General features: G+C 36.2%; 1 pseudogene; it reads left to right on the top strand.

The window, feature by feature from the left end:
• The first annotated feature begins 4,785 nt into the window (after window positions 1-4,785).
• On the top strand, window positions 4,786-8,601 carry LOC102664904 (G-type lectin S-receptor-like serine/threonine-protein kinase At4g27290; annotated as a pseudogene).
• Window positions 8,602-22,735: the final 14,134 nt, after the last annotated feature.

Here is a 22,735-nt window from a genome sequence, read left to right as displayed (position 1 = left end):
TTTTTAATGAGTGTGACCTCCAATCACCACTCTACCACCTGCTACAATATAAGACCTTGCTTGAGGGTTCCAAATTACACCACTATTCGTGGATATTATTTTTTTAATATGTACATTACACATGATACACATTTATTTTTATAAAAGAAAAAGTCATTATAAATAAATATTTTTAATATAAAAATCATTCTACCACGTGCTCCAATATAAGACCTTTTCTCAATGTGCCGCCTGAATGGACTCTATCATTAACATATAACGATAAACTTCTTATTTCTTAAAAAAAAAAACTAAGTCAAATGGAAACTAAAATGGATTCTTATCATTAACATATAAATATAACTAATAGTCTTCTTCTTCCTCCAAAAACAATTAAAAAAACTAGCCATCTTAGTGCAAACTTAAATGGACTCTATCATTAACATATAATTAATAGTCTTTTTCCTCAGAAAGAAATCAAAATACTAAAAGTCTTCATCTAACAACATTTTACACTAAACAATAAGCATATTTTATCAATTATAATAATTAGTTTTCAATTCCTTTAATTATTTAGCCGTGCAAATCTGTTATTTCCAATTCTGATTTGTTGAGAATTATTAGGAGATTGGTAGCTTGATTCACTACATATTAGGGTTGTTCACTTGTATATATATCACTGTAAACTAATATCAAATTCATCAATAAAAGTTACAAACTTATTCCTCTATATGGTATCAGCCTAAACGATCCACCCATTCCCTATTTCTTCAATTAAGGACGTCGTTCCTCACCCTTGCCTCCCATGGCCGACAACAACTCCTTCATTCCCAACCCCCATGAGCCATCCAAACCCCTTGCTTGCATCACTTTCACCAATGTCACCAAACTTCTTCCCAACAATTATCCTAATTGGAAACAACAAGTTGAAGCTCTCCTTGATGGCTATGATCTCCTCCAATATCCAGATGGATCTTTTCTTGCGCCGTCGGAAACGACCCCCACCACTGCATCACTTCCGGTAACAACTCAGAATCCTGCTTACCAAACTTGGCGTCGACAGGACCGCCTTATATATGGTGCTCTCCTCACCACTCTCTCTAATGAAGTGGCCTCCCTGGTGTCTCACACCAAGACCTCGCATGATCTCTGGATCCTTCTCAAAAACACCTATGCCAAAGCATCTCGCAAACCTTTTCTCGGCCGCTGTCAGTGGTGCAACATCAAAGGTCATGTTCTCTCTCAGTGCAAAACCTTCCAGCAGCAGCATCCTAGTGTCCCACCGCCACCTCGTAACTCTCCGGCTCACACTGGACAGGTTCAGGTCAATACTGCAACTGCCGGCCCATCGCAACATGATTTTTTGTTTGACAGTGGAGCGACACATCATGTAACCAATGATCTCGATAATCTGGCGCTTCATCATCTGTACACTGGTCTTGACTCACTGTTTATGGGTAATGGTTCAGGTTTAAACATCACTCATTCTGGAACACTTTTACTTAATGATTTATCCTTGTCTAATGCTCTGTGTGTTCCTTCCATGAAACAAAAAATAATCTCTGTCTCTAAACTTACCCAACAAACCAACTCTGTTATTGTTTTCCTGCCAAACTCTTTTTATGTGAAGGACTTGCAGACGGGTCACACAACCCATAAAGGCTCATGTGTGGATGGACTCTATCTCTGGCCCGCCACCTCACCCTCCGTCCACACGGTTCGAACAGAATCCTCTGCATCATGGCATCATAGGCTTGGGCACCCTTCATCTTCTATTTTCAAATTTGTTCAGAAACATTTTTCCTTAGGCTCAAATAAATTTCCGCAATCCGATTGTCACTCGTGTCAAATTAACAAAAGTCATAAACTTCCATTCCATGAATCCACTCTTCAATCTTGTTATCCATTAGAAATAATTTTCTCTGATGTCTGGACTTCTCCTATTTTATCAATTGATGGTCTTCGCTATTATTGCATGTTTGTTGATCATTTTACTCGTTATATTTGGCTATATCCAATGAAACGAAAATCTGATGTGCAAACTATATTTCCCAAATTTAAATCGCTAGTTGAAAATTTCTATCATCACAAAATAAAAATTCTTTACACAGACAATGGTGGCGAATATATTGGTCTTCGCCCTTTTTTACTAAATCATGGTATAAGTCATCATACAACGCCACCTCATACACCTGAACATAATGGAATTTCAGAACGCCGGAATCGTCACATTGCTGAAACCGGTCTCTCTCTTCTCCATCACTCGAGCTTGCCCCTCACCTATTGGCCTCACGCCATGACCACCGCCGCTTATCTCATAAATCGCCTCCCAACTCCAATTCTTGGGTACCAATCACCCTATTCTAAATTGCTCAACATTAGTCCGGATTATCATAAGTTAAAGTGTTTTGGATGTTTGTGTTTTCCCTGGACTAAACCATATGCTAACCATAAACTTGCACCAAAGTCTGCTATGTGTGTTTTTGTAGGTTACTCGGCTGATCAACATGCATATTTGTGTCTTGATCCCACAACAGGAAGGATCTACACCTCTCGGCATGTGAAGTTCGTTGAATCTGAATTCCCGTTCAACTCCCTAGTAACTCACGCTAGTCCAAGTCCGGAGCAACAAACAGGCCCACTTCAACTCTCCATCTTACAACCCATGAACCCACCGGAAGATTCATCTCCTGCCCCTTCCTCCCCATCCATCACCAACTCCCCATATATGGCCCAGTCCTCCACCGAACCCACAAACCCCACTCAATCTCCTCCTCCAACCTCACAATCATCCCCGCAACTCTCTGCTCCACCACCCCAAACCATTGTCAACCCAAATGGAGGTGGGATCATCACTCGGTCTAAAAACAACATTATCAAACCCATCCAAAAGCTTAATCTCCATGTCCAAGCCTCATCTCCCATTGAACCCAACACCATCACCCAGGCCCTTCGCAACCCTGATTGGCGCTCAGCCATGCAAGCCGAATTTGATGCCTTACACCACAACAACACTTGGGATCTTGTCAGTCGGTCCTCTGATCAAAATTTGGTTGGCTGTAAATGGGTATTTCGAATCAAACGAAATTCAGACGGATCAATTGATCGTTACAAGGCTCGGTTAGTCGCCAAAGGGTTTCACCAACGCTCTGGTTGGGACTATACAGAAACTTTTAGCCCCGTTGTTAAACCGGTGACCATTCGCATTGTCCTAACTCTTGCAGTTCGTCAAGGGTGGCCCATACGTCAGCTTGATGTCAACAATGCATTTCTTCAAGGGACACTTAAGGAGGAAGTCTTCATGATACAACCACCTGATTTTGTCAACAAAAACTTTCCTGATCATGTTTGTCGCCTCAAAAAGGCACTCTATGGGCTGAAGCAAGCACCCCGCGCCTGGTATACGGAGCTTCGCGTATTCCTGCTCTCCCTTGGTTTTGTCAATTCCACTGCAGATGCATCTCTTTTCATCTACCAAAAACCAGAGGCTACACTTTACTTATTAGTATATGTTGATGATATAATTATCACTGGAAATTCATCTGCAGAGCTGTCCAAACTCATTGCCACACTTGCTGCTCGGTTTTCGTTAAAAGATCTTGGATGTCTCAGTTATTTCTTGGGTGTCGAAGTAATTCCTTCCGCTGCAGAAATGTTTCTTTCACAAAGGAAATATATCATTGATCTGCTACATAAATCAGGCATGACAAATACAAAACCAGCATCCACTCCTTTGTTAGCGAGTGTTCAATTACTTAAGGATTCTGGTGATCTCCTACCCTCTCCAAAGGAGTACCGCACACTGGTTGGAAGCCTTCAATACTTGAGTCTTACACGTCCAGATATCGCCTTCAGCACTAACAAACTAGCACAGTTCATGCAAAATCCAAGAACGGCGCATTGGTCTGCACTTAAACGAGTGCTCCGATATTTGGCGGGCTCTTGTGACAAAGGAGTCTTCATCTCAGCGACTGCTCCTTTGACCTTTCATGCCTACTCGGATGCTGATTGGGCTGGTGACAAGGATGATTATGTTTCAACCACTGGTTACTTGTTATATCTCGGTAACACTCCCATCTCCTGGAGCTCCCGCAAACAACGTTCTGTTCCTCGATCATCAACTGAAGCAGAATACAAAGCCTTGGCTGACACGGCTAGTGAACTATTATGGGTTCTTTCCTTGTTCACAGAACTTGGTCACATGCCCACTGCCAATCCAGTCATATACTGTGACAATCTTGGTGCCACAAATCTCAGTGCTAATCCTGTCTTCCACTCTCGGATGAAACATATAGCCTTAGCCTACCACTTTGTTCGAGAACATGTTCAACATGGCAAGTTTCGAGTGTCTTTTGTGTCTACCGATGATCAACTTACTGATATTCTAACAAAGCCTCTGCTTCTCCCTCGGTTCAAATCGCTACTGTCCAAGTTGCATCTCTCATCCAGATTATACAACTTGCGGGAGGATATCAATCATAATAATTAGTTTTCAATTCCTTTAATTATTTAGCCGTGCAAATCTGTTATTTCCAATTCTGATTTGTTGAGAATTATTAGGAGATTGGTAGCTTGATTCACTACATATTAGGGTTGTTCACTTGTATATATATCACTGTAAACTAATATCAAATTCATCAATAAAAGTTACAAACTTATTCCTCTATATATTTTAACATTTTTATTATGCAATGTCCCATCCCATCATATGGCGTGCCTCTACATTAGTTTGTTTGATTTCTTCTCATTTAATTATATGGTCAACCTCTGCCTCTTCATATCAATCAAGAGTGCTTACTTAACGCTAAACCTCATCCTAACTTAGAAATCACTGTTGCTACCACATCATAATGGCGCATAGCATCATAATGTTACATATTTGGTTCTTCTTATTCTTTGATATGTTGGGAACTTGCACTTCACTAGACAGTTTGGCAGTGAGTCAATCTATCCAAGATGGTGAGACTTTGGTTTCAACAGGTGGAATTACTGAACTGGGTTTCTTTAGCCCTGGAAATTCAACAAGGAGATACTTGGGTATATGGTTCAGAAATGCATCCCCTTTAACAATAGTGTGGGTGGCTAACCGAAATATACCTCTTAAGAATAACTCAGGAGTTCTCAAACTCAGTGAAAAAGGGATTCTTCAGCTTCTCAGTGCTACAAACAGCACCATTTGGTCATCCAATATATTGAGCAAAGCAGCGAATAACCCAATTGCTTATCTTTTGGATTCAGGAAATTTTGTAGTGAAATATGGACAGGGAACTAATGAGGACGCCATCTTGTGGCAGAGTTTTGATTATCCATGTGATACATTAATGGCAGGAATGAAACTTGGATGGAACTTAAAGACTGGTCTAGAAAGATCTTTGTCATCTTGGAGAGGGGTTGATGATCCTGCTGAGGGGGAATATACCATCAAAATTGATCTTAGAGGATATCCTCAAATTATTAAATTCAAGGGACCTGATACAATATCGCGATATGGGTCATGGAATGGCTTGACTACAGTTGGAAACCCAGATCAAACTCGTTCACAAAACTTTGTGCTCAATGAAAAAGAGGTGTTTTATGAGTTCGACCTTCCTGATATATCTACCTTCGGCGTATTAAAATTGACCCCTTCAGGCATGCCACAGACTATGTTTTGGACAACTCAAAGAAGCACCCTGCAAGTGGTCTTGTTAAACGCAGACGATCAATGTGAGAATTATGCCTTTTGTGGTGCAAATTCTGTATGCACTTATGATGGCTACTTACTTCCAACTTGTGAATGCCTGAGAGGATATATCCCCAAGAATCCTGATCAATGGAATATAGCAATTTGGTCCGATGGTTGTGTTCCAAGGAATAAATCTGATTGTGAAAACAGTTATACAGATGGCTTCTTGAAATACACACGCATGAAATTGCCAGACACGTCTTCATCATGGTTTAGTAAGATCATGAACCTTCATGAATGCCAGAATTCATGTCTTAAAAACTGTTCTTGTTCAGCATATGCAAATTTAGACATCCGTGATGGAGGAAGTGGCTGTCTTCTTTGGTTTAATACCCTGGTTGACTTGAGAAAATTCACTGAATCGGGACAAGACTTATATATCAGACTCCCTGCCTCAGAATTAGGTAATCCATTTTTTTCATTTTGTTTTTAATTCTTTCCTTTGCCTTCTTTGCTCTCTTTTCCTGTTTGATTTCTTTCTGATTATTGCATTATTCTAAGAGAAAAGGGTGGAGTACGTATCCATGAGATCATTCAAAGGTGAGTTAAATAAACAATCCATTATTGTGGCTAGAAATGCTATGCTCAAGGGGAGACAGTAAATCAAACAAAGATCTGTAGTTTGCAAGATTTTGTTAATTGCATAGAAAATTATTAGTAATGCATTTTAACTATTATAAGAATTTAATTTTCCAAATTAAATACAATTTGTTTCTCCCCCACTCAGTTTAAATTAACTAAACTCACTCTCTTCTTAGCTTCAATCAATAGAGCTGTTTATTTTAAAGTTGGGGACTGATCATGCTCTGTTTCTTTTAGATGATGGTGGCCAAAAAAAAATCAACAAAAAGATTGTAGCGATAGCTGTTGGTGTGACTATCTTTGGATTAATTATCACATGTGTATGTATATTGGTAATTAAAAATCCAGGTAAGTATATAGATATAATTTAGTATCTAATACTAACAATTAGGCACAAAAACAAAAATGTTTATACTACGTGTCCAGGTTTATATACTGTTATTTTCCAACCATTCAGGGTCTCTAAGAAAATTTTACAATAAGCGTTACAAAAATATACCAAGGAAGGAAGACATTGATTTGCCAACTTTCAGCTTTTCAGTCTTAGCTAATGCCACTGAAAATTTTTCAACCAAAAACAAGCTTGGAGAAGGTGGCTATGGTCCCGTATACAAGGTGATAAAGAAAATTGATATCCTTAACTTCTATTTTCCTTAAAAGCTTTCTAAAAATAGTAGAAGATTATTTTTCAGGGCAAACTGTTAGATGGGAAAGAGTTAGCTGTGAAAAGGCTTTCAAAGAAGTCTGGACAAGGGTAGGAAGAGTTCAAAAATGAAGTGGCATTGATTTCCAAACTTCAGCACCGTAATCTTGTAAAGCTTCTTGGTTGCTGCATTGAAGGAGAAGAAAAAATATTGATTTATGAATACATGTCCAATCACAGCTTGGACTACTTTGTCTTTGGTTGGAGCCCTCATGATTTATTCTAATTTCTAAACACAGTTACAATTGACAATATTCTTATTTCTTATTTGTAGTGTATGGAATTATGGAGAGTATAACAGCTATGCTAAATATATTTTTTATTTGACTAGATGAATCTAAAAGGAAGTTGCTAGATTGGGATAAGCGTTTCAAAGTTATTAGTGGTATCGCTCGAGGACTTATGTATCTTCATCAAGATTCTAGGCTGAGGATTATTCACAGAGATCTAAAAGCTAGCAATATTTTACTAGATGAAAATTTGGATCCCAAAATATCAGACTTTGGCTTGGGTCGATCACTTTTCGGAGACCATGTTGAGGCAAACACAAATAGGGTGGCTGGAACATAGTAAGCTAGTTTCTTCTGGATAATGATTGTTTGAAATTGTGCTGTCGAGTTTTAATTATATTTGATGATTTTATTTTCAGGGGTTACATATCACCTGAGTATGCTGCACGTGGGCATTTCTCATTGAAATCTGATGTCTTTAGTTATGGTGTGATTGTACTAGAGATTGTAAGTGGAAAGAAAAACAGTGAATTTTCAGACCCAGAGCACTACAATAATCTTATTGGACATGTATGCATACTGATCTGACTATGCTACTATTTAGTATGAAATGAATTATTTTTAACCTAATAATATAATTCTCACGTTCTTAGGCATGGAGATTATGGGCTGAAGAGATGGCACTGAAACTATTGGATGAAGTGCTAAAAGAACAATGCACACCCAGTGAAGTCATACGATGCATACAGGTAGGCCTATTATGTGTGCAACAAAGACCAGAAGATAGGCCAGACATGTCGTCAGTGGTAATAATGTTGAATGGTGATAAATTATTGTCAAAGCCAAAGGTTCCTGGATTTTACACTGAAACAAATGTTCCGACTGAAGCAAATAATTCGTTGGGAAATCCATCAAATAACAAATTGTGCTCAGTTAACGAACTTTCCATCACAATGTTAGATGCAAGATAGGAAATACAGGCAAGAAAATCTCAGGGCTTCACCTTCCAATATGGGATATATGGTTTATTTGGGCATACATATTACGAGCTCCTGCTTTATCTTTCTTTCATCAATCCAAACACTCAACCAAATAATTCTACAAAGACAGACAAATCTGATTTGGTGAAGCATTCAGATGATTTAAAGATTCTGGTGAGTAATAAATATCTAAGATGTATAAGATCAGCTTCAATTCATTAAAAGTTTAGATTGTAACGTAGTCAGTATACACCTTAAATATAATAGGCGATAGGCCTAGTTCAGATACCAACCATGATTTTAGTTCAGATCATCGCATCATTTTATACTTGGAAAATGATATTTTTTACAAAAATTATTTCATAACTGGCTTGGGAATTGGGACAAGGTATATTAACTAAACAAATAACACGTTTTAAAATTAAGCAATTTCGAATTAAAGTGTCGTGAGCCATACAAATTAATTTGGAATTAAAGTATCGTGAGCCATACAAATTAATAACTTCTGTAACTCTGTTTTGGTACAAAATAGCTTTGCTCAATTGTGAACATGTTGCAAATGTGTACTTAAATTTAAATACAATTGGAAAACATTCAAAGGATTTAGCTTGTGCATCAACTTTTTGTTGCTATACCATTTGCTTTGTCACTCAAACTTAGTTTCCATCCCAGTTTGCAAGATTGTGTAGCACTAAGTTTTATGAAATTGAATAGGCTCAATGCAATAGAAAAGGAAATGCTCTAGTCTTAACCAGCACATGTGAAGAAAAGTGTTTACACCAAGGCTGAAGCTTCACCCGTCTTCAAATATCCTAGGTTCTTCGTTGACTAGAAACCATCAGTGGTGTGAAACATTGAGAATTTGATAGAGAATGTTGACGTTCATGTTGCAAAAGGAAGATGTCTTAGGTTGTAAACAGATTCGCAGTTGGTGGTTAAGGCGTTCAACAATCCTCTATTAGTACCCTGGTCTGTTAGAAATGAATGGCTTAACACCTTATCCATTTCACATTTTCTCATATACTCCAGGAGGGGAATAGCTGTGCATTTAGCTTAGCCTCTTTTGGGATTGCAAATGTTGGTTTTATTTGGTGGGAGTCTCTCCCTAGTTTTTTTTTTATAGGATCCTTCTAGAGCCGCCAAAATGGCTCTAGGCCCAACCCACTTGGCCCTCCATAATGGTCCTAGCAGGCCTTAGCTCCCTAATGAGGGGCACTATACAATCCCACTTAATATGGGGTTAGGACCAGGGCTAGCCCACTGGGCATGTTATTATAATAAGTGACTTTTTCCAACTTTCCAAAAAATATATTTTTTTAATCAGTTAGCTAGGATTAATTTAATATCCCAATTTTCGTAAACTAGATTAAAAAGAATTGTTATTTATAAATAAATAGAATTTTAAAAATAATGATGAGATTTTATAAATAAATAAATAAGGAGATATAATTATTAATTAAAATAATGATTTGAGAGAAAATAAAAAGGGTATTTTATTTATTTGCTTGATAGAGAATAAAATAAAGTTTATTTTTATAAAATAATAAATAAATAAATAGAGTAAATAATAGGTCGAAAATGCCCCTAGCTATAAATAACAACATGATAGGTCAGTTTTCAGACTGACTCCTCAGCCTCCTCTGCCTCACAATTTCGTTTTTTCTCTCTTCTCCCAAAACCCTCTCTTTTTCATGCAGGCATCTCACCTATCTCAAAAAAATGACGATCTCGGACTCATTCACCGTTGGATCGTTGTCAAATTTGAGCATCACGTTTGCAACCCAATTCCGAGCATTCTCACCATTGAGAATTTCTATAGTATGTCTGAGCTAAGAGAAATACTCCTTACATTGTAGCATTTTCCTTTCCCGCAAAAACTCAAAGATGTCTCGGAAAAACTATGATCCTTGTTTCGTTAACCGTTGGATTTTCATGAAATTTGGATATGTTGTTAGAAATTAAGTTTAGCACGCTCTCACCGTTGGGATTTGTGAGATATTATTTGCGGAGGGAGAAATATAAATCGCATGGTGACAGTATAAGTGGAGGCTTCAATCCCTTCTCTGTCTCTTTGACGTTTGAGAACTCTATCGGAGCAGTTAGAGGAAAAAAATTGGAGAAATCTCAGGGAACCGCTAGAGATGTTGCTATCGCTGGCTGAAGACACGTGAACCCAGTTAGAGGTAAGGGATGAGTTATTCACAATTGAGAATTAGTGAGAACATGTGTAGGGATCCTTAGAGATATCAATTGGAAAGAGTTTTGGGGTGTTTTTGCAATTTTCATTTTATCCTTATAATTATTACAGTGAATTATATATGTTTGACAGGCCAATTGATATGCTATTGTGTTGAGCGTGAACCCTATAAATCGAGTACTTTTTCTAATTAATATGAATTTATGAAATAAAGTAAGGAGAAATTTAGAGAGATATTGATTTTGTATTTTCTCTTTTTCTTCCTGTTTAGGTTTTTATATATAATTTAAAAAAATTAATATCATAATTGAAATTGACCAAAGTGTTCATATAATTATTTAAAATTTGTGCATTGAAAGCTTACTTTGTAATTTGTGATTCAATATGATGTATGCTAGTTTATATATATATATATATATATATATATATATATATATATATATATATATATATATATATAGGTAGTTATTTATATTAATAACTTATGTAAATAATATTGTTGAGTGTTATAGTATGATTTCAAAAATTATTAAGTGTTGGAGTTTGAGAATGTTATGGTTAAATTTGATGAACATGTGTATGTTGTATCTTATGAATATCATTGGGAATGTTATGAGATGGTTGATGTGATGTTATGAGATGTTAAAGTGTGGATGTGTTAACACTTGATGTTACATTAATTATATTGTGAGCTATGAATTATACAATAATCCGACCAGTGTTTATGCGCAGTGTTAAAGAGAAAGTGTAGGTTCCTAGTTAGGAACCAGTGTTAAATTGTAACGCAATTGTGTTAAACATGTTTGAAACATGAGTGTGAGGTCGTGGTATTGTATAATTCATGAGCAGTGCTTATAAATGAAATATGTGATGAATTGTGGAATAATATGTTGCTTTGAGATTATAATATTGTTATTCAGATTGAGTAAAATGGTAAAGTAGAACATGTGTTGAATTGTGAGATACGTGAAAACATGTGATGGTGGATTGTGACATTATGAGATGTGAAATTGTGAATGAGTTTTGGTTGTGAATAAGTGTGTGATTAACTCTTGATGTGACATTATTTGTGTTGTAAGCTGTGAATTGTACAATAATCCGACTAGTGTTATCTTGAGAAAAGTGTAAATGCGCAGTGTTAAAAAGAAAGTGTAGGTTTCCTATTTAGGAACTGTGACACCCTCTACCCTTACAATTATAACTAACTAATTAAATAAATCATACAAAATTTATTTAAAAGATTATAAACACATAATAATAAAAGAAGAAGAAAAAACATGCAAAATTAATTAATAATTTTTCTTTTTAAACACATTTAATTTAAATCAATTCAAAAGGATAAAGGTCCACATCCGCTTAGTGAAAACATAATAGAAATTGTTTTTATAAATAAAAGGTAATATTATCCCGACTCAAAACAAGGTCGTCCACTCTAAATAAATAATAAAAAGAAACTAAAGTAGAAAAGTATAACACAATTGTATCATTCAGTAAATCATAACATGTGAAAATAATAATATGCGAAGTAAAAGCCTATGCCCCAATGTCACACTTATCAGAGCATATCCCTATCACAGACTAATTCTCTCTATCTCTAGCATGTGACTCATCATATGAAGGTTCACCTGAAACAAAGTGGCAATCAGCCTAAACACAAACACACACCGGGAGTGAGTTATCACATTCGTATATAATAAAACATTAGAGCATGTGAAACATATAATACTTAAAGCTAAATTTATATAAATAATATTACTGCACAAAATCGCACACATTATTCACACCCATTCAAGTTTACACACTCCATAAAATAACATCAACCACAATTGTTAACTCAATGAAATTCAAACACAAGCGTTATGTAACAATTATACTAAGACTCAAGCCTACATGCAATTGGTACCATTTTTCAGTGAAAAACCTCGTCGGGCGCCTAGGAGTACATGACAGGACATGCCTCACAATGGGCAAGTCAGGTCACTCTCACTAAGTGAAATTATAGGGAGACCAGTCAGGGTCACACTGTTTTGCGAGAATGCTCCAACTATGTGGGATCGGCACAGGCTTACAGGAGCATTCAAACCGGATGACCCCCAAGGCCTACACTCCGAAGAGTCCGTTAGGGCCTCTCCCTCCTGATTCAGGTCCAACCCAAAAAAAACATTTGAACACACAGACTCTACCTATGAATTATGCAATGCACACAACTACTCAATTGTTTTCAAAATCTCGATTGTATATATTTTTTTAAAAAAATATATATATTTTAACTCAGTGCGCCTCAAGTGATTAACTCGTCGGGTTCCCACAATGGATCCCATCACAACTCATCGCGCATTAACTTGTCGCCCTTAAAAGGTCTTACAGTTGTGTGATTACATAATTCATGGCTCACAATTCAAAACATACAACATCTCAAGAGTCATGTAATTCACAATCCATTACGTATCAATTGATTATCACTTACACATCATCTCAATCACATTTTCATAATAAAATAATTTATTGCATCTCGTGCACCCTACACATATGCTTCAATAGTAACATCTACTTGACATCACAAAATATAAATTAAATCGAAATATATTAATTCAACAAAATAAAAATAAAAAAACTTCTATAAAAATTAATCTATAAAGTCACAACAATAATCACTATGAAACAATAATATTTATAACCCTATTTTTATTTATTTATTTATTATTATTATTACACATCACAGTAAAAGTGTTTACTTGGAATACACTAAGACAAAAATAAATAGAGAACTAAACCATTTTTTTTATACTTTCAAATGTTTCCTAATGCTCAAATATATTTCAACTAAGTTACCAACATCAAGAAAATGCCTAGTTACAATGTGAATACAACTTAAGTTAATTTCTTTAAATGATTTTAGCCAATTCAATTATCCAACAATCCCTACACATACGAATTTCATGACGAGAAATCACCCACATGAAATAAAATATAAAGTTTGTAAAAAAAACAGTATCGATATATATATACATGTAGTGTAAAAAAAAAAGAACAAGATTGAAAGGCCAACATATTTGGTATAAACAAAATCACCACCATACAATTTTTATGCTAATTATAAAGAATTCTAATTCCTAAGGTACACACGTAACACAGTAACACATTAATTCTACAACAAACTCACAACAGAACACCAATTGGTTCATCAAACACACTCAATCCGCGATTAAACATGAAAACATAATTAAATTCATAAACACCCCAAAATAACCCAAAAATTGATCCTCTAGGGATCCCTACACATGTTCATTCTAATCCTCAAGCGTGAGTAACTCATCCCTTACCTCGATATAGTTGCTTAAATGTTCTCTGTTAGCAATGGTGGCGTCTCTGGTGCTCTCTAGAGCTCCTCCTCTGGTTGCTTTATTAGGGTTCTTGTGCGTCAGAAAAGAAGAAAGGAACAAAATGTTTTCTAAAAAGCTGCTCTAGGTTAACATTTGGCTTATATAGTGAGAATTTATGACCTAATAATTATTAATTTATTTTTACTTATTTATTTATTTATTAATTTCTTAATTACTTATTGAAAGTTACGGCTGTTACAAGAACCAGTGTTAAAGAGAAAGTGTAGGTTCCTATTTAGGAACCAGTGTTAAATTGTAGCGCAATATGTTGTACGTGTTTAAGACACGAGTGTGAGGTCGTGGGTATTGTATAATTCACTAGCAGTGTTTGTGTGCTAAAATGATTTTAGGGGTTGGACTTGAATCAGGAGGGAGAGGCCTTGATGAACTCTTCAGAGTGTAGGCCTTGGGGGTCACCGGGTTTGAGTGCTCCTTTAAGCTTATGTTGATCCCATATGGTTGGAGCATTCTCGCAAAACATCGTGACCCTGACTGGTCTCCCTATGATCTTACTTAGTGAGAGAGACCTGGCAAACCCATTGTGTGGTGTGTCTTGTTATGTACTCCTAAGTGCCACAGGGTGGTTCTTCACTGACATGGTACCACATTGCATGTAGGCTTGAGTCTTAGCATAATTGTCTCATGCGCTTGCTAATTGTTTATTATGAAATTGAGGTGTTATTTTGTCTTGATCATAACGTGTGATTCTTGTGTAATGTGATTGATGGATGAAAAGTGAATTTTGAATGACAAAGTGATGAAATAATGTGAGATATGCTAAGTAAATTGTATTTGGCTACTATATGTTGTTTTGTTTCTCTCTAGTAGTTAGAAATGTGATAACTCACTCCCGGTTTGTTGTTTGTGTTTGGATCCTGTGATGATCTTGAACCTTGTGTTCGGGGGAGCAGATGGCTAGGTGAAGTGCTTAAAGGAACCTTGTGCTGAAGGACGTCGGGACACAATGCTCTGATAGGATGTGACAGTGGGGCATAAGTTTTATATTAATTGCATAATGTTAGTCTATTTTATTTTATCTCACTGATTTAACAAAATATTTTTGTAGATTTTGACAGCCTTGTTTCGAGCCGAATATATTTTTAATAAGTTTTAATTGATAATAGTGAAGTGAATGTGAACCTTTTACCCGTGTGGTTTTAATTTTGACGGACCTTCTCTAGGGACCTATGCTTCATACAGATAGAGTAGGATTACCCTTCTACAGATTCAAATGATTGTGTTTTCATGGGTTTGGCTTATATCACCCCATGCTTGTATTGTTTCTTGTTTTGATTTTTTTTTAATAAATTTCTGTGGTGAGGGATGGGGTGGATAGGTTTGGTAGTGCCAACCTAGTTCGGATTATTAGTCCTATCTTGATGCCTTGCGCCTCAGCTTATTCAAAAAAAATGTTGGAAATCTAATAGACAATGTTGATGTTCCTGTGGTAATTTGAGAGTATGATTTTGGTACAGAGGAAAGAGGCTCCACAAGCAGGATTTGGATGGTTAGATTAAACCATATAACACGTTTTAAAATTGAGCCAATTTGCAATTAGAGTGTCATGAGCCATACATAATGACTTCTGTAACTATGTTATGGTACAAAATAGCATTGTTCTACTTCAAAAAAAAAGCATTGCTCAAATGTAAACATTTTGCTAGTGTTCACATAAATTTAAATATCACAGTTGGAAAGCATTAAATGGATTTAGCTTGGGCATCTACTTATTGTTGCTTGTTGTTTGTTGTTAATAACAGCAGGCAGAAATATTAAAGAATGAAAGGGAGCATAAAGAAAGAAATTGAGACTGCAAAGGCTTGTTTTATTCTGATATGAAGCAACGTATTTAAAAACATGGAAAAGATAGTAACCGCTAACAAAAAGATAACACCACTAACAGATCATGCCTAGAGAATAGGATCAAAACTGTTTTATCCTATCAGTTAACATGACTTTTATTTTTCCTAAAAAATAGCAAAAGAATCTTATCTACTATAGTTTGTTAGACAGTTTCAACAGTAACATCTTAACACTCCTCCTTGACTTTGGAATTGCAAACTCCAAGCTTTTGTCTTAGGTATTCAAATTTGGCTTTTGGAAGTGCCTTGGTCAAAATGTCAGCACTGATTCTCTGTTTTGCAGTACAGTAACTTCACTTCTCCTTCCCTTTGAACTTCTCTTAGAAGAAAATGCTTTATCTTGAAGTGCTTAGTTTTGCCATGAAACACTGGATCATTAGCAATTGATATTGCAGCCTGGTTGTCCACAAAAATTTGTGTGCTTTCTTCTTGTTTCATATGCAAATCTGTCATAATTTTCCTGATCCAAAGAGCTTGATTCACTGCAGCAACAACAACTACATACTCTGCTTCTGCAGTTGATTGAACTACAACTTCTTGCTTTTTAGAACACCGAGAAAAGACTCCAGAACCAAAGGAAAAACAATAACCAGAGGTGCTTCTCATGTCATCAATACAACCTGCCCAGTCACTATCAGAATATCCATGGAGCTTAAAATTATGAGAATGAGAGTATATTATACCATAGTCTAAAGTGCCTTTAACATATCTAATAACTCGTTTGGCAGCTTGAAGATGAACTTCACTAGCACAATGCATGAACCTTGAAAGTATACTTACTGCAAACAAAATGTCAGGTCTGGTTACAGTAAGATATATTAAGCAACCAATCAAGCTTCTGTAATGCATTTCATCAACTTTATCAGCTCCATCATCCTTGCTAAATTTCTCCTTTTGGTTCATTGGAGATGTAGTGCTTTTGTAGTCCTCCATATGAAACTTCTTGAGTATTTCCCTTGCATACTTCTTTTGGTGAATGAGGATTCCATCATGATCTTGTTTCACCTCCATTCCCAAAAAGAAACTCATCAAGCCAAGATCTGTCATTTCAAATGCTTTAAACATTTCAGCTTTAAACTCCTTTATGAGTTTCTCATCACTTCCTGTCACAAGTAAATCATCAACATAGACAACAATAATGATTAAATTTGCATCTACCAATTTCACATATAATGCAGCCTCACTTGGACTTTTGACAAATCCAAGATCTTGAAGATGATCATCTATCCTGCTGTACCAGGCCCTAGGAGCCTGTTTAAGACCATATAATGCCTTTTTCAACTTGTAAACTTTTTTCTCCTCTCCTTTGATTTGAAACCCCTCAGGTTGCTCTACATAAATCTCCTCCTGCAAGTAACCATTTAGAAAGACAGATTTTACATCTAAATGATAAACTTTCCACCTTTTATGTGCAGTCAAGGCAAGTAGCATTCTAATTGTATCAAGACGTGCAACTGGAGCAAAGGTTTCTGAAAAATCCACTCCAAACACCTGAGCATAGCCTTTCACCACCAACCTGGCCTTGTATTTATTTACAGAACCATCTGGATTAAGTTTGGTTCTATAAACCCATTTTACCCCTATAGGTTGTTTGTGTTAAGGTCTGTCCACTAGCTCCCACGTGTCATTTTTTTCGATCATCTTCAACTCTTCCTTCATAGCATTTATCCACTTGTCATCCTTTCTAGCTTCTTCAAATTCTGCAGGTTCTAGGACAGCTGCATTACTCTTTTGATAAATCTCAGATAAAGATCTTGTACCTCTGACAGGAATGTCATCTACATCATCATCAAGTAACTGTGGGATTTCTGGCAGCTGCTTCCTTATTGGCTCATCCCAACTCCATTGTTGATCTTCCATAAATTTGACATCTCTACTCACAAGAATTTTCCCATTTTGAGGTTGGAAAATCCTGTAAGCTTTGAAGGTGTTGTTGTATCCAATGAAAACTTCGGGTTCTGCCTTTTTATCAAGTTTGTCCCTTTTAACCTGTGAAACATAAGAGAAACAAACACAACCAAAGATTTTTAGATTTTGTAAATCTGGTTTGTAACCAAACCAGCCTTCAAATGGAGTTTTTTTGAGCAGAACTCTTGTAGGTAGTCTATTCAGCAAAAATACTGCAGTGTTTGCAGCCTCCGCCCGTAGCTCCTTTGGCAACTCCTTTTCATGCAGCATACACCTTGTCATCTCCATGATACTTCTATTTTTTCTCTCACTCACACCACTTTGTTGTGGGGTGTAAGGTACGGTGAGTTGGTGCTCAATGCCAGCTTCTTCACAAAATTTATCAAAAACATCATTTCTGTATTCCTTCCCATTGTCAGACCTTATTGTTTGCAGCCTGCAATCACTTTGATTCTCCACCAATGCATTTAAAGATGATACTCTCTGAGGTCCCCCAACATCTGTGTGAACTAATTGCAGCTTTTGAGTTGCTCTCCAAGTTGATTGAGGAAATGGTTTTCTGACTAGCTTACCATATTGGCAAGCCACGCAATCGGCTAACTTGTCTTCAAGCATTGACACACCTTTCACCAAGGCATGTTTTTGCATGTATAAAAGTCCAGCAAGATGGAAGTGTCCGAGCCTTTTGTGCCATAGTTCAACATTGGTAGTCATGCTTGAAAAAACTATTTGCTTCTCCTCCATTAGATTTAAAGCATAGCTTTTAGCCCTCATTTTCACCCTGAATACGTCTTTTCCTTTTGCATCTTTGATCAAGCACCAATTTTCTTCAAATATAACTTTGAAGCCTTTCTCTACAAGCTGAGCAACACTAAGTAGATTTTGATCAATGTCAGGCACATATAAGACAACAGAGATATATTTCAAACCTATCGAGCTTTCAATAGCAACAGTCCCTTTTCCCTTGACTGAGATGAAATCACCATTTCCAATTTTTACTTTGGAAACAATGGTTTTGTCAAGTTTTTTAAAGAGGTTCAGGTCATTGGTCATATGGTTTGTGCAGCCGCTGTCTATTAACCATGAATCACTGGAACTATTGCTTGTGACAAAGCATGTTGCGACAAAGAGTTGCTCATCTTCTCGTTCCTCCGCAACCACCTTTGCTTCCTCTGATTTGGACTTGCATATTCGCTCTACATGTCCCATATTGCCACACTTTCTGCACTTGACATCTGGCCTCCACCAACATTTTTTTCAGGATGATTTGTCTTTTTGCAATGCGGACAAGGAGGAAAGGTCTCACCTTGCTGCTTGTTGGAGCCTTCTGGTTTTTTGTTCCTCCATCTGTTGTTCTTCTTGTCTTTGCCACCTCTTGAATTTTGTGCTTTCATATGAAACGCACCTTGTACCACCTCCTATTGTCTCATCATTCTTCTCTGCTCCTAGGCTTGTAGAGCATTTATGAGTTCTCCCAAGGTGATGGTTGAATGGTCTTTAGACTCCTCCAATGCTGATATCTTCGATTCATACTTCTCGGGTATAGTGACCAGGATTTTTTGCACTATTCTTTCATCAGGAAAGTCCTTCCCAAGAAGCCTCACTCTATTTGCTATGCCTAACAGCCGGTCAGCGTAGCCTTTAATTGTTTCAGTCTTTTTCATGCTCTGCATCTCGAATTCTCTGCCCAAGTTGAGTACTTGCATGCCTTTGGTTCTTTCACAGCCTTGATATTCTGATCTGAGATAATCCCAAATCTGTTTGGCAGACTTGAAGTTCATAATTCTTGTAAAAATAATTTTTGACACAGTAGAGAAAAGGCAATTTTTAGCCTTAGTCTTTTTGGTCTTCCTTTCTCTGTGATTCTTCATCTGAGCCACCGTTGGATCTAAAGGTAGTTCAGGAGCATCATAGTTTTCTTCTACTGCCTACAAAGATCCAAAGCTTCAAGATGAGCGGTCATCCTTGCAGCCCATAATTCGTACTCCTCACCATCAAAAATTGGTGGTGAACCTGTTGTGTATGATGTTTCTCCCTCCATTGCGATTTCTCTCAACTCACAGATCCCTTAAAGATAAGAGCTCTAGATACCAATTTGTTGTTTGTTGTTACTAACAGCAGACAGAAATATTAAAGAATGAAAGGGAGCATAAAGAAAGAAATTGAGACTGCAAAGATTTGTTTTATTCTGATATGAAGCAATGTATTCAAAAACATGGAAAAGATAGTAACCGCTAACAAAAAGATAACACCACTAACAGATCATGCCTAGAGAATAGGATCAAAACTGTTTTATCCTATCAGTCAACATGACTTTTATTTTTCCTAAAAAATAGCAAAAGAATCTTATCTACTATAGTTTGTTAGACAGTTTCAACAGTCACATCTTAACATTGCTATACTATTTGTTCTATATTTCAAGCCTAGTTTCCTTCCTTTTTGTGAATTTGAATAGGCTCAATGCAATGGTAAAGGAAATGCACTAGGCTTAACCAACACATGTGAAGAAATATGTATACAGTATAGTGAATACAAACCGACTCACCGAGGCTGAAGTTTTACCCATCTTAAAAGATCCAATGCAGGTAAATGATCCACTACTGAGGCTCTAACATGGTAGTACTTAGTCAATTGGTTGAAAACTGATGCATGGAAGAAGAACCTGCATCACAAAAAACGTTATTGTCCATAAGGAAAGCGGGTTCCTTAGGTTGGGGAATGGCACTCTCACTAATCAACATCACAACAACAGTTGACATTGTAGGTCTATCCTTTGGATGCTGTTGAACGCATAAAAGACTTATTTGAATGCAATGCAATGCTTCTGATAGAATGCATGAATTCTTCAAGCTTGAATCAATCAACTCTAATGACTTTCTTTCTTTCCAAAATTTCCAGGCCTGCTAAAACATACAAAGACATCTCATGTCATCACCAAAGTTTGTTCATAAGTCTTAACAGAAAAATATCAACTCCTTGTCACTTACATGTCCAATAAGGTTTGCACATTTATCTGAATGGGAAAATCCTTTGTTCTTCTCTCCACATACTATCTCGAGCAATAATACTCCAAAGCTGAATACATCATATTTAATTGAGAATAACCCATTAATGGTATGTTCAGGCGTCATATAAAGATATGAAGGTTTAAATATGTTTTTGATCCCAGTAAGTTAACACTTTATCATTTTTGGTCTTATGTAACTTCATTTTTCTAATTTTAGTTCATGTAAGTTAAAGTTTTTCCAATTTTGGTCCTTACAAGATATTTTGCTCATTTTTAGACCAAGTTTGTGTTTATCCAATTTTTATTTTTGTAAGATTATAATTTTTTCATTTATAGTCCTCATATGTTTGCCTCTTTGCATATGCAAGGGTAAGGCTGCTTACAACATCCCTCCCCCATACCTTCGTATAGCGAAGAGCCTCCGGGCAATGGGGTACGAAGTTTTTATAGTCCTCATATGTTTACACTTATAGGGACCAAAATCGAAAAAAACGCAAACTTACAAAGACTAAAAATGAGCAAAATATCCTACAAGGATCAAAATTAAAAAAACACAAATTTACAAGGACTAAAATTAAAAAAAAAAAAAATGAACTTATAGGAACCAAAAGTGAAAAAAATGCTAACTTATAAAGACCAAAATCATATTTAAGCCAATAATGAATGATAAAATTTTTGAAAGATAACATTACAAACGAAAGATAAAGGAGTCTAGGCAATAGTTCGGTCTGTATTCATAGATAAGCATTTTCTCTTCTCCTTGAGTGCAACAACCAAGAAGCTTAACTAGGTTTCGATGTTGAAGTTTAGCAATCAATACGACTTCATTCATAAATTCGTTCAATCCTTGTGAATAACTCCGTGAGAATCTCTTGATGGCAATTTCTTGTCCATCTTCTAGCATACCGTACCATTTCCATTTATACATAAACAATAAGTAATGATTTATAAGCTTTTATATTCATAAACCAATTATGCAGCATAACTACCCTATATACAGTCCCAAAACCACCTTATCTAAGCTTCTTGTTAGTTGAGAAGCTATTGGTTGCTTTGACAATTGAAGAAAGGTCAAAGGAAGGAAGGTACTGGTTTTCTTTCATGCTTTCAACATTATTCTCCATCAAGTAATTCTCTGTTTCCTCAACTGTAAAGCACATGATAGCAAGTTGATTCTAAGACACATAATAGCATGCCATTACCAAACATCTAATTCTGTATTTTATCCTAATCGAAAACCTAACATTTCAGAAAATAATAGGGCTATAACAGAACAGAGTTATGTTTCAGAAGTTCCAAGTCGTCTTGTGAATGAAGCCAGGGGATTATTTTAGATTTATAAAAAGCATTTATTTAAAGTTCCAATTTCAATTCCTGTGAAAATGCAGATTATTTACATCTTTCTTGGTCTAAATGCACGATGTTGATCCTAACTACAAAATTAAAAAAAGAATGCAACATTATTTTGCCAGGGAAAAAATAGAATAAGGCAATTATGTATTGGCGTTCAAATTTTTGAATAGATGTTTACTGGTAAGGATCCTTCATAGCACAATTTATAAGAGCAAGTATCTAAGCCAATGAATGTGAAATTTATTGGCAGTTGGCACATGCTAAACATTATGCTGCAAATAAATTAATGTGGAACATGGCATGTAATGATTTCAGCACACCCCTCTCCCTGATTCAAAATGGAGAAGATACATCAGACACAGTGAAACTAAAACTGATTACTCTTGTTTTATTTCAGTTGAAATTCCTTAAGTAAGAGTAAAAACTACTTTTTGCATTTTTTTCATTCTCTTGCCAATACCAGAGCCAGAAGCCAGAAGCCATTGCATCAACATAAGGGAGAGTCACAAATACAAGAGACTCACTTTTTCTTTGCTCTATTAATTCTTCTCCGCTTATGTTGTTTTTCTAGGCCAATAATTGAGCCAGAGTTTGTTGGCATGCTAACTTGGACTGAATCACAACCAGTTCAAAATAAAGTTTGTTGTAGGCTTTAGAGATTTTTTTTATCCATAAGAATCAAAAACAAAAATTTACAACAATTCACATACCTTGTCAGTCTATTGAACCAACTAGCCCCTCGGTAAAGAGGTTTGCCATAGCATAATAACCATGTCTATTTTTTACAGAGAAGTTGATATTTGTGGTAAATTATTGATGGGTTAAA

Source organism: Glycine max, chromosome 6, assembly GCF_000004515.6.
Source record: "Glycine max cultivar Williams 82 chromosome 6, Glycine_max_v4.0, whole genome shotgun sequence".
Lineage (NCBI taxonomy): Eukaryota > Viridiplantae > Streptophyta > Magnoliopsida > Fabales > Fabaceae > Glycine > Glycine max.
The sequence above is the reverse complement of the archived record's forward strand: the minus strand, read 5'-3'. Positions and strand labels throughout refer to the sequence as shown.